The sequence below is a fragment of the Felis catus genome, chromosome X (assembly GCF_018350175.1).
Source record: "Felis catus isolate Fca126 chromosome X, F.catus_Fca126_mat1.0, whole genome shotgun sequence".
Taxonomy (NCBI): Eukaryota; Metazoa; Chordata; class Mammalia; order Carnivora; family Felidae; genus Felis; species Felis catus.
In genome coordinates this window covers 62,110,854-62,124,419 of record NC_058386.1, presented here as the reverse complement: position 1 = coordinate 62,124,419, position 13,566 = coordinate 62,110,854, and the positions used below count along the sequence as shown (strand labels likewise).

Genomic DNA, 13,566 nt, shown 5'->3' with positions numbered 1-13,566 from the left:
CCAAAAGACCCCGAATACCCAAAGCAGCCTTGAAAAAGAAGAGCAAAGCTGGAGGCATCACAATTCCAACTTCAAGTTATATTACAAAGCTGTAGTGATCAAAACAATATGGTATTAGCACAAAAATAGACACATAGTTCAAAGGAATAGAATAGAAAACCCAGAAATGAACACACAACTAAATGGGAATTGAATATTTAACAAAGCAGGAAAGCATATCCAATAGAAAAATGAAAGTCTCTTCAACAAATGGTGTTTGGAAAACTGGACAGCAACATGCAAAAGAATGAAATTGAACCACTTGCTTACATCATAAACAAAAATAAATTAAAAATGAATGAAATACCTGTGATATAGGAAGACATCAAAATCCTAGAGGAGAACACAGGTAGTAACTTCCTTGACATCAGCCATAGCAACCGCTTACTAGATATGTCTACTGAGGCAAGGGAAACAAAATCACAAATAAACTATTGGAATTTTATCAAAATAAAAAGCTTTTGCACAGAAAAGGAAACAATAAACAAAACTAAAAGGCAACTTTTGGAATGGGAGAAGATATCTGCAAATGTTGATAAAAGTGTTAGTATCCAAAATATATAAAGAACTTATAAAACCCAACACCAAAACAAAACAAAACAAATAAGCTAGTTAAAAAATGGGCAGAAGAAATGAATAGACATATTTCATAGAAGATATCCAGATGGCCAACAGACATGTGACAGATGCTCAACATCATTTATCTACAGGGAAATGTTAACAAAAACTACAATGAGATATCACTTCAGACCCGTCAGAATTTCTTTTTTTTTTTAATTTTTTTTCAACGTTTTTTTTTATTTATTTTTGGGACAGAGAGAGACAGAGCATGAACAGGGGAGGGGCAGAGAGAGAGGGAGACACAGAATCGGAAACAGTCTCCAGGCTCCGAGCCATCATCCCAGAGCCTGACGCGGGGCTCGAACTCACGGACTGCGAGATTGTGACCTGGCTGAAGTCGGACGCTTAACCGACTGCGCCACCCAGGCGCCCCCAGACCCGTCAGAATTTCTAAAATTAGTGACACAGTTGTCAGCAGGTGTTGGTGAACGTGTGGAGAAAGGGAATCCCTCTTACACTTTTGGTGGGAATGTAACCTGGTGCAGCTTCTCTGGAAAACAGTATGGAGGTACTCAAACAGCTAAAAATAAAGTTACCCTACTATCTAGCAATTGCACTACTAGGTATTCACTCAAAGAATACAAAAATACTAATTCAAAGGGATCACATGCACCCTGATGTTTATAACAACATTATCTACAATAGCAAATAATGGAAACAGCCCAAATATCCACTAACTGATGAATAAAGATGTAGTAAATACAGTAAAACCTTGGATTGTGAGTAGCTTGTTCTGCAAGTGTTCCATAAGATGGGAAAACATTTCTAATAAATTTTATGCTTTCAAACCAAGGTTTAACTATATTTACAATGGAATATTACTCAGCTATGGAAAAGAATGAAATCTTGCCATTTGCAATGACATGCATGGAGCTAGAGATTATTATGCTAAGCAGAATAAGTCAGTATGAGAAAAAGAAATACCATATTATTTCACTCATAGGTGGAATTTAAGAAACAAATCAAATGATCATAAGAGAAAAAAGAGAGGCATACCAAGAAACAGACTCAACTGCTGGTTAACAGAGGAGCAGTGGGCTGGAGAGGTGGGTTAAATAGGTGGGGAGTTTAAGGATTGCCCTTACTGTGATGAACATCAGGTGTTGTATGTGTTGAATCACTGAATTGTACACCTGAAGGTAGCACTACACTGTATATTAGCTAACTGGAATTTAAATAAAAATTTAAAAAATAAAGATTTACGGTTACCAGAAGCAAGAGGTGGTAGGAGGGAGAATTAGATTAAAATAGTCATAAAGTACAACTTCCAGTTATAAAATAAATAAGTAATATGAATATAATGTAAAACATAATTACTATGCTAACACTGCTGTGTGATATAGATGAAAGTGGTTAAGAGAATAGATTCTAGGAATTCTCACTAAAAAGAAAAACTATTGTTTACTTTTTCTTCTTTTTTTGCATCTGAATGAGATGGTAGATGTTAACTAAACTTATTGTGGTAGTCATTCCATGATAAATATGTCATTATACTGCACAAATTAAATTTATAAAGTGTTGTATGTCAATCATGTCTCAATAAAACTGGGGAAAAATTAATACTCAAGCAGATGAAAACTAAGCAGAGATGGGGACATGTCCAAAAGACACAGATCCAAGCTGAAAGAGTTTCCCATAGCCAAATCTGGAATGATTTGAGCTATAAATAAATAACAGTATTATGTTATATTCCAATGGAAAAAGTACCCATAAGTCTTGCTGATATGAGAAATCATTGAATTCATCAATAAACAATAAATAACAAATTTGTTAGCAATAATTCTAATTTTTATTTTTTTATGTTTATGTATTTATTTTGAGAGAGAAAGGCGAGCACAAGCAGGGTAGGGGCAGAGAGTGGGAGGAGAGAGAGAGAATCCCAAGCAGGCTCCACAACATCAGCATAGAGCCCAATGTGGCACTCAACTCACTAACTGTGAGATCATTACTTGAGCTGAAACCAAGAGTTGGATGCTCAAACAACTGAGCCACCCAGGCACCCAAGTTTCTTGCCAAATAATTCTAATAAATACTTGTAGAAGAAACAGAGACATAGTATGACAGTAATAATTGCTGAGGACAAAATACACTCATGAAAGCTTAAATTAGAGGAAGAAACTGGATATATTTGCATAGCCTCAAAATATATCCTTCTGAAGACTATCAGTTTTCTGGTAGTTTTAACATATGCCCAGAATTTCTTCTATGCTTTTTTTCTTCAGACAAAAGAGCTTAATTCTCCATTACTCAATTGTAGGGTAGACTTAGCTGAACTTAGACTCTTTCAAATAAAAGTAAATGTCAAAGGAAAAAGAGGACCTTCATAGTGGAGAAATCTGGCAGATACCACCTTAACCAAGTCATCAAGATTAACATTTTAATAAGTCATGTTGATATCATTTACCCTCTGATATGAAGTATTGAGAAAGGAACATCAAAGAAATTAAAAACATCAGAAAAACCCAAATTTACAAGCAATATAATGTACCTGGACACTACCCTTAAAAATTGTCAAGGTCTTAAGAAACAAGGAAAGACTAAGAAAGTGTTACTGATTTGAGAAGATTAAGGAGATATGCTGACTGAATGCATTATGATGTTTCTGATGGGATGGTGATGTCAATAAATACTTTAATTGTAAATTACTTTAATTGTAAATTTACTTTAATTGTAAATACTTTAATGAAAAAAGACAGAATAAAGTCTGTATTTTAATAGTATTATACAAATTATTAGTTTTAATAAATGTGTTTTATTTATAAAATTACATCCTTAAGGGAAGCTGAGTGAAGAGTATATGGGTAATCTCTGTACTCTCTACTTTTAAACCCTTCTATATATCTAAAATTGTTTCAAATAAAAAAAAACAAAACAAACATAAAAAGTAGAGATGTGGACAACTTGAACAATAAATGGAATACACTTAAACTATTTTCTTTATAGAAAGTTCCACACACAACAGAGAATTTTTTTTCTGTACATGGAATATCCATAAAAAGCAATGATGCACTAAGCCATAAACAAAGCCTGAGAAAACTCCAAAAGGTCATTATCATCTAGACTACTTTTTGATAATAATTTAACAAATTAAAAACTTGTAACAAAAAATAGCAACAAAATCCTGTGTGTTGTTTTACTAAATTACATATTCCTAAATAACCCTTTGACACTTTTAATGCTTAAGTTAAAGAAAATCATAAAGGGAAGCGCCTGGGTGGCTCAGTAGGTTAAGCATCCAACTTTGGCCCAGGTCATGATCTCTCAGTCAGTGAGTTTGAGCCCTACATCAGGCTGTGTGCTGACAGCTCAGAGCCTGGAGCCTGTTTTGGATTGTCTCACTCTCTCTCTGCCCCTCCCCAGCTCACGCTCTGTTCTGTCTCTCAAAAATGAATAAATGTAAAAAAAAATTAAAAAAAAGAAAATCATAAAGGATATAAATAAATATTTATAACAGTATGATAATTAAAATAGTACATGTCAAAATTTGTCAGCCAGTGGTGCCTGACTGGCTCAGTGGGTAGAGCTTGTGACTCTTGATCTTGGGCTTGTGAGTTTGAGCTCCACATTGGGTGTACAGATTACTTAAAAATAAAAACCTTAAAAAAATAATCAGATCAAGCACTATTTAGAGAAAAGTATGTAGCTTTAAATAAACAATTCAGAATATAGTACCTAAATTATGTAAACATTCAACTTAGGAGGTTGAAGAAAAGGAATAGAGCAAATCTAACTAAGAAAGGAAGAAATTATAACCATTAAGAGAAAAATGAATTAGACAAACTGGAGATAAATAAGAATACCAAATTATGGTTCTTTAAAAATAGTAATAAATAGAAGGATCTCTAGTGAAACTCACCAATAGAAAGATAAGGTGCAAATAAAACATATACAATAAAAAATAGAAAATAACTTTTGACATAACAAAAATAAAAACTAATAGAGTATCATGAAAAAAGTAATGCCCATAATTTGAAAACCTAGGTGAAATGGATAAATTCCTAGGAAAATATGAAATGACAAAATTGACTGAAGAAATAATTTTAATAAACTAATAAATATTTTAAAAATGATAAGTTAATCAAAGACCTCATTTTTCCTGAAACCTCTGCTACAGATGGTTTACCAAACTTTTTTGTTTGAGGTATAATTGACATACAATTTTAAATTACTTTCAGGTGGACATTTGTATACTTTACTAAATGGTCACTGCTATATCTACTACCACCTGTCACCTCAAAAAGGTAATACAATATTATTGACTATATTCCTACATCTCCATGATTTGCATCTCCATGACTGTCAAACAACATGAGGTTAGGGGTGCTGACATCCACACAGTCAAAAATATGCATATAACTTTTGACTTCCCCCAAATTTCACTAATTGTCTACTGTTGACTAGAAGTCTTACCGGCAAATAGTTGATTAACAGTTGATTAACTTTTAATTAACATATTTTTTCTGTTATATGTATTATATATTGTATTTTTACAATAAAGTAAATGAGAGAAAAGAAAATGTTATTAAAAATATCACAAGGAAGAGAAAATACATTTCCAGTATTATACTGCAAAAATGTGTACATAAGTGGACTCATGCAGTTCAAACAACCTGTGTTCAGGGGTCAACTATATTTATTTTACAACTGAACATTTTTACTTCTTAAATCCCTTTACCCATTTCATGTCCCCAACACCTCTTCCCTCTGGCAACCATCAATGGGTAATCTGTTTTTGTGAATTGGGATTTTGTTCTACTTTGTTTTGTTTTGAAGATTCAACACATAAGGGAAATCATGTGGTATTTGTCCTACAGTTCCTAACTTCTTTCACTTAGAATAAAACCCTCAAGTTCCATCCATGTTGTCACAGATGACAAGATATCATTTTTTTATGACTGCGTAGTAACCTATACTATATACTTCATATGTTATATATATACTTCATATATATATTTTTTATATATTTTCAAATTAATATTTTATTTAATTGAAATAGGTACTCGGTAGTGGAATTGTTCAATCATATAGTATCTCTATTGTTAATTTCTTGAACAATCTGCTTTCATTGGGTGTTATATGTAAGTGACGAATCACTAAATTCTACTCTTTCATTTTGTTTTATTTTACTTTATTTTATTTTATTTTATTTTATTTTATTTTATTATTTTTTAATATGATATTTATTGTGAAGTTGGTTTCCCTACAATCCCCAGTGCTCATCCCAACAGGTGCCCTTCTCAATACCTATCACCCACCTTCCCTCCCTCCCACCCCCCATCAACCCTCAGATTGTTCTCAGTTTTTAAGAGTCTCTTATGGTTTGCCTCCTGCCCTCTAACTTTTTTTCCTTTCTCTTCCTCCATGGTCTTCTGTTAAGATTCTCAGGATCCACATAAGAGTGAAAAAATATGGTATCTGTCTTTCTCTGTATGAGTTATTTCACTTAGCATAACCCTCTCCAGTTCCATCCACGTTGCTACAAAAGGCCATATTTCATTCTTTCTCATTGCCATGTAGTATTCCATTGTGTATATAAACCACGATTTCTTTATCCATTCATCAGTTGATGGACATTTGGGTTCTTTCCATAATTTGGCTATGGTTGAAAGTGTTGCTATAAACATTGGAGTACAAGTGCCCCTGTGCATCACCACTAATATATCCCTTGAGTAAATTCCTAGCAGTGCTATTGCTGTGTCATTGGGAAGATCTATTTTTATTTTTTTGAGGAACCTCCACACTGTGTTGCAGAGCAGCTGCACCAGTTTGCATTCCCACCAACAGTGGAGGGTTCCCGTTTCTACACATCCTCGCTAGCATCTATAGTCTCCTGATTTGTTCATTTTAGCCACTCTTACTGGCGTGAGGTGATATCTCAGTGTGCTTTTGATTTGTATTTCCCTGATGAGGAGAGACATTGAGCATCTTTTCATGTGTGTGTTGGCCATTTGGATGTATATTCATCTTTTCTGCCCATTTCTTCACTGAATTATTGTTTTTTGGGTGTGGAGTTTGGTGAGTTCTTTATAGATTTTGGATACTAGCCCTTTGTCTGATATGTCATTTACAAAAATCTTTTCCCATTCCACCAGTTGCTTTTTAGTTTTGTTGATTGTTTCCTTGTCAGTGCAGAAGTTTTTTATCTTCTTGAGATCTCAATAGTTTATTTTTAATTTTAATTCCCTTGCCTTTGGAGATGTGTAAAATAAGAAATTGCTGTGGCTGAGGTCAGAGAGGTTTTTTCCTGCTCACTCCTCTAGGGTTTTGATGGTTTCCTGTCTCACATTCAGGTCTTTTATCCATTATGAGTTTATTTTTGTGAATGGTGTAAGAAAGTGGTCTAGTTTCATCTTTCTACATGTTGCCGTCCAGTTCTCCCAGCACCATTTGTGAAAGAGCCTGTCTTTTTTCCATTGGATATTCTTTCCTGCTTTTTCAAAGATCTGTTTGCCATACATTTGTGGGTACAATGCTAGAGTCTCTATTTTTTCCATTGGTCTATGGGTCTGTTTTTGTACCAGTACCATGCTGTCTTGATGATTACAGCTTTGTAGTAGAGGCTAAAATCTGGGATTATGATGCCTCCCGCTTTGGTCTTCTTCAAAATTACTTTGGCTATTGGGGGTCTTTTGTGGTTCCATACAAATTTTAGAATTGCTTGTTCTAGCTTTGAGAAGAATGCTGGTGCAATTTTGATTGGGATTGCATTGAATGTGTAGATAGCTTTGAGTAGTATTAACATTTTAACAATATGTATTCTTCCAATCCCTGAGTATGGAATGTTTTTCCATTTCTTTGTGTCTTCTTCAATTTCCTTCATAAGCTTTCTATAGTTTTCAGCATACAGATCTTTTACATCTTTGGTTAGGTTTATTCGTAGCTATTTTATAATTCTTGGTGCAATTGTGAATGGGGTCATTTTCTTTACTTGTCTTTATTTGTCTTGATTTGCTTCATTATTAGTGTATAAGAATGCAACTGATTTCTGTACATTAATTTTGTATCCTGCGACTTTGCTGAATTCATGTATCAGTTCTAGCAGACTTTTGGTGGAGTCTCTTGGGTTTTCCATGTATAATATCATGTCATCTGCAAAAAGTGAAAGCTTGACTACATCTTTGCCCATTTTGATGCCTTTGACTTCCTTTTGTTGTCTGATTGCTGATGCTAGCACTTCCAACACTATGTTAAACAACAGCAGTGAGAGTGGACAACCCTGTCGTGTTCCTGATTTTGGGGGAAAGCTCTCAGTTTTTCCCCATTGAGGATGATATTAGCTGTGGGCTTTTCATAAATGGCTTTGATAATGTTTAAGTGTGTTCCTTGTATCCCGACTTTCTCAAGAGTATTTACTAAGAAAAGATGCTGAATTTTATCAAATGCTTTTCTGCATCGATTGACAGGATCATATGGTTCTTATCTTTTCTTTATTAATGTGATGTATCACATTGATTGATTTGCGAATGTTGAACCAGCCCTGCATCCCAGTAATGAATCCCACTTGATCATGGTGAATAATTCTTTTTCTATGCTGTTGAATTTGATTTGCTAACATCTTGTTGAGAATTTTTGCATCCATATTCGTCAGGGATATCGGCCTGTAGTTCTCTTTTTTTTGCTGCGTCTTTGTCTGGTTTAGGAATCAAAGTAATACTGGCTTCATAGAATGAGTCTGGAAGTTTTCCTTCCCTTTCTATTTTTTAGAATAGCTTGAGAAGGATAGGTATTATCTCTGCTTTAAATGTCTGGTAGAATTCCCCAGGGAAGCCATCTGGTCCCAGACTCTTATGTGTTGGGAGATTTTTGATAATTGGTTCAATTTCATTGGTGGTTATGGGTGTGTTCAAGTTTTCTATTTCTTCCTGTTTGAGTTTTGGAAGTGTGTGGGAGCTTAGGAATTTGTCCATTTCTTCCAGGTTGTCCATTTTGTTGGCATATAATTTTTCATAGCATTCCCTGATAATTGCTTGTATTTCTGAGGGATTGGTTGTAATAATTCCATTTTCATTCATGATTTTGTCTATTTGGGTCATCTCCCTTTTCTTTTTGAGAAGCCTGGCTAGAGGTTTATCAATTTGTTCATTTTTGTAAAAAAAAAAAAAAAAACAAAAACAAAAAAAACCCAAAAAACTCGTGGTTTCATTGATCCGCTCTACCATGGTTTTAGATTCTGTATTGTTATTTCTGCTCTGGTTTATTATTTATCTTATTCTGCTGAGTTTTGGGTGACTTCGCTGTTCTGCTTCTATTTCCTTTAGGTGTGCTGTTAGATTTTGTATTTGGGATTTTTCTTGTTTCTTGAGATAGGCCTGGATTGCAATGTATTTTCCTCTCAGGACTGGCTTCGCTGCATCCCAAAGCATTTGGATTGTTTATTTTCATATTCATTTGTTTCCATATATTTTTCAAATTCTTCTCTAATTTCCTGGTTGACCCATTCATTATTTAGTAGGGACTGCTTTAATCTCCATGCTTTTGGAGGTTTTCCAGACTTTTTCCTCTGGTTGATTTCAAGTTTCATGGCATTGTGGTCTGACAGTGTGCATGTTATGATTTCAATTCTTGTATACTTATGAATGGCTGTTTTGTGACCCACTATGTGATCTATCTTTGAGAATGTTTTATGCTTGTAGTGATGTCTCTCATACTTTGTGGTCCTTGCAACATTTCACTCACAGAATCACCCTTAGGATCTGGTAGGGCTGGTTTTGTGGTGATGAATTACCTCAGTTTTTGTTTGTTTGTTTGGGAAGACCTTTATCTCTCCTTCTATTCTGAATGACAGACTTGTTGGATAAAGGATTCTCGGCTGCATACTTTTTCTGTTCGTCACATTGAAGATTTCCTGCCATTCCTTTCTGGCCTGCCAAGTTTCAGTAGATAGGTCTGCCACTAGTCTTATGGGTCTCCCTTTGTACAATAGAACCTGTTTATCCCTAACTGCTTTCAGAATTTTCTCTTTATCCTTGTATTTTGCCAGTTTCTCTATGATATGTCGTGTAGAGGCTCGATTCAAGTTACTTCTGAAGGGAGTTCTCTGTGCCTTTTTGATTTCAATGCCTTTTTTCCTCTCCCCCATCAGGGGTTTTCTCAGTTATGATTTCTTCAAGTACACCTTCAGCCCCTTTCTCTCTCTGTTCTCTTCTGGAATTCCTATCATATAGATATTGTTCCGTTTGATTGCATCACTTTGTTCTCTAATTGTCCCCTCATACTCCTGGATTTTTTTATTTCTCTTTTTCTCAGCTTCCTCTTTTTCCATAATTTTACCTTCTAACTCACCTATTCTCTCCTCTGCCTCTTCAATCCATGCTGTGGTCACCTCCATTTTATTTTGTACCTCATTTATAGCAGTTTTTATCTCTTCATTAGCTCCTTAGTCTCCTGATCTCTGTAGCAATAGATTCTCTGCTCTCCTCTATGGTTTTTTCAAGCCCAGCGATTAATTTTATGACTATTATTCTAAATTCTTATTCCATTATATTGCCAAAATCGTTTCTGATCAATTAATTAGCTGTTGCTACATCCTGGAGTTTCTTTTGAGGAGACTTCTTCCGTTTAGTTACTTTGTGTATTCCCTGGGGTGGCTCCAAACTGCAGGCCACTTCCCCATGCTGTCTGGAGTAAATTGTGTTGGTGAGCAGGGCCGCAGTCAGACCCGATGTCTGTCCTCAGCCCACAGCTGAGGCCACAGTCAGACTGGTGTGTACCTTATCTTCCACTCTCCCAGGGCAAGAATCACTGTGGGGTGGTGTGGCCCCTGTCTGGGCTATTTGCACTCTGCCAGGCTTGTCGTTCTGCTTCAATGGGATCTGGAGTATTAGCTGGGGTGGATCCGCAAGGTGCACAGGGGTGGGAGGGGCAGGCTTAGTTCACTTTGCCATTGGTGGTCTCCCCTGCAGAGGGGCCCTGCAGCACCAGGAGGGAGGCAGACCCATAGGAGGGATGGATCCACATATGCACAACATTGGGTGTTGAGCGGTGCGAGCAAGTTTGGTGACGGGAACTAGTTCCCTTTGGAATTTCATTTCTGGTGTGGGAGAGGGAGATGGAGCCTGCCAGTGCCTTTGTTCCCCGCTGAGCTGAGCTCTGTCGTCCGGGGCTCAACACTTCTCCCTCCCAGTGTCCTCTCGCCCTCCCGCTCTCTGAGCAGAGCTGCTGACTTATAACATTCTAGATATTAAGTCCTGCCCCCTGTCAGGACTCATGCACTGGGCCCCTCCACTTTTGCAAGCCAGACTTCAGGGGCTCTGCCTTGCAGGGTGGACTGCCCCTCCACCGCCCAGGCCCCTCCCGCCTGTCTGTGTAGCATGCACACCTCTCCTCCCTTCCTACCCTCTTCTGTGGTCCTCTTGTCTATGCTTGGTCCTGGAGAGTCTGTTCTGCTAGTCTTCTGGAGGTTTTCTGGGTTATTTAGGCAGGTTTGGGTGGAATCTAAGTGATCAGCATAATGAGGTGAGCCCAGCGTCCTCCTAGGTCGCCATCTTCTCAATAAAATGTGATATTACCTTCCTAAAAATGTCTGTTTGCAAATATTGACTCATTATTTCTTCACAGTCATCCTCTGAGGTAAATCCTATTATTACAGATGAAGAAATTGAGACCCAGAGAAGTGAAATAACTTGCTGGATAGCATTCAGATGGTAGGTGGTCAAGCTAGGATTTTAATCTAAGTGGTCTGATTCCAGAGGCCATGCTCTCAGGGTACATTGGAGCCTTTTAAACACCAGAGGGTGGCGAGGGCAAGGGCAGGGCAACTACTGACGTTTATGGTGACTTCCATGGCTTCCTAAATTCTACTCTTGAAACCATTATTATGCTATATGTTACGTAACTTGGATTTAAATAAAATTTTTAAAAAATAAAAAAAACCCTGCTTTCATAGTAGCTGTGTCAATTTCCATTACCACCAACAGTACCTAAGTATTCCGTTTTATCCACATCCTTGCCAACACTTGTTTGTTACATATCTTTTTAATTATAGCCATTATTGCTGGTATAAGATATATCATTATGGTTCTGATTTGAATTTCCCTGTGACTAGTGATGTTGAGCATCTTTTCATGTGCCTGTTGGCCATCTGAATATCTTCTTTGGGAAAATGTCTGTTCAAATCCTCTGCCCATCTTTTTTAGAAGATTCAAGTAACACAGGGAGTAGTGAAGACAAATACAAACTGCTCCACGAGTTGCTGACCTTGGGTCCATAAACCTTCTAGGGTTAATCCTCTTTGTTATAAGCACCTTCTCAATCTTGTTCACTACTGTCCTATCACTGTACTTTTTCAGTGTTTTTTAAAAATATTTTAGCGTTTTTTATTTTTGAGAGAGAGAGAGAGAGAGAGAGAGAGACAGAATGTGAATGAGGGGAAGAGAGAGAGGGAGACACAGAATCCAAAGCAGGCTCCAGATTCTGAGCTGTCAGCACAGAGCCCTACCTGGGGCTCAAACCCAGGAATAGGAGATCATGACATGAGCCAAAGTTGGATGCTTAGCCAACTTAGCCACCCAGGCGCACTTCTACTTTTTAAGTGTTAAAAGGGGATGGGCAGATGGTGACTCTCAGGCATGCTGAAAGTAGGTGAGCCACCTTAAAGGCAACCTTCAGCTGCTCATAAATTAGTCTCCCATTAGCAGTGAGTATTTGGGTGTCACTTTGAATCGTTATTTTCCTTACTTATAAGTTTAAGGCATCCTCTGCCCTTTTTTAATCTATTTTTTTGCTTCTGAGTTGTAATTCTTCATATATTTTTGATGTTAAATTTTTATCAGATACATGATATATTCTCCCATTCAGTAGGTTGCCTTTTCATTTTGTTAATGGTTTCCTTTGTTGTGCAGAAGTTTCTTATTTTTTACTTTATTATTTTTAAATATTTTTTAATGTTTATTTTTGAGAGAGAGACAGAGCACGAGTGGGAGAGGGGCAGAGAGAGAGAGGGAAACACAGAATACGAAACAGGTTCCAGGCTCTGAGCTGTCAGCACAGAGCCTGATGTGGGGCTCAAACTCACAGACTGGGAGATCATGGCCTGAGCTGAAGTCAGATGCCTAACTGACTGAGCCATCCAGGTGCCCCAGAAGCTTTTGATTTTAATTTAGTCCCATTCAATTATTTTTGCTTTGTTTTCCTTGCCTCTGAAGTCATATTTTTGAAAAAAATCACTAAGACAATTGTCAATAAACATTCCATCTATGTTTTCTTCTGTCAGTTTTATGGTTTCAGGTCTTACATTAAAGCCTTTAATCCATTTTGAGCTCATTTTCATATATCATGTATGATAGTGCTCGAGTTTCATTATTTAGTATGTAGCTTTCCAGTTTCTCAACATCATTTATTGAAAAGAGTTTCTTTTCAATTATATATTCTCACCAACTTTGTCAAAATTTAATTGGCCATATAAGTCTGGGTTTATTTCTTGGTTTTTTATTCTGTTCCATTAATCTCAGTGCCTATTTTTATGCCAATACCATCCCCTTTTTATTACAGTACCTTCATAGTGCACTTAGAAATCTGGAGCATGAAACCAATCTTAAGATTGGTTTGGTTATACATGGTCTTTTATGTTTTCATACAAATTTTAAGATTCTATGTTTTATTTATGTAAAAAATAACATTGGAGCTTTCATCAGGAGTGTATTAAATCTGTAGATATCTTTGTGTAGTATGGACATTTAAAAATATTAATTATTCCAGTGCATGAGCACAAAATATCTTTTCTTTTGTTTGTATCTTATTCAAATTTTTTCATTCATGCCTTATAGTTTTCAGTGAACAGGTCTTTCACCTTCTTGGTTAAATTTATTCCTAGAAGTTTTATTCTTTTTGATACAATTGTAAATGATATTTTTCTTTATTTATCTTTCTGATAGTCCATTACAAGTGTATAAAAATACAACAGATTTT

The 13,566-nt window shown here is 36.3% G+C and overlaps 1 non-coding gene across 1 annotated transcript; it reads right to left on the bottom strand.

The window, feature by feature from the left end:
* Nucleotides 1–12,204: 12,204 nt before the first annotated feature.
* Nucleotides 12,205–12,353, bottom strand: LOC111558895. Its single transcript, XR_002740008.1, has one exon. It is a non-coding gene; the product is annotated as a U12 minor spliceosomal RNA (small nuclear RNA).
* Nucleotides 12,354–13,566: the final 1,213 nt, after the last annotated feature.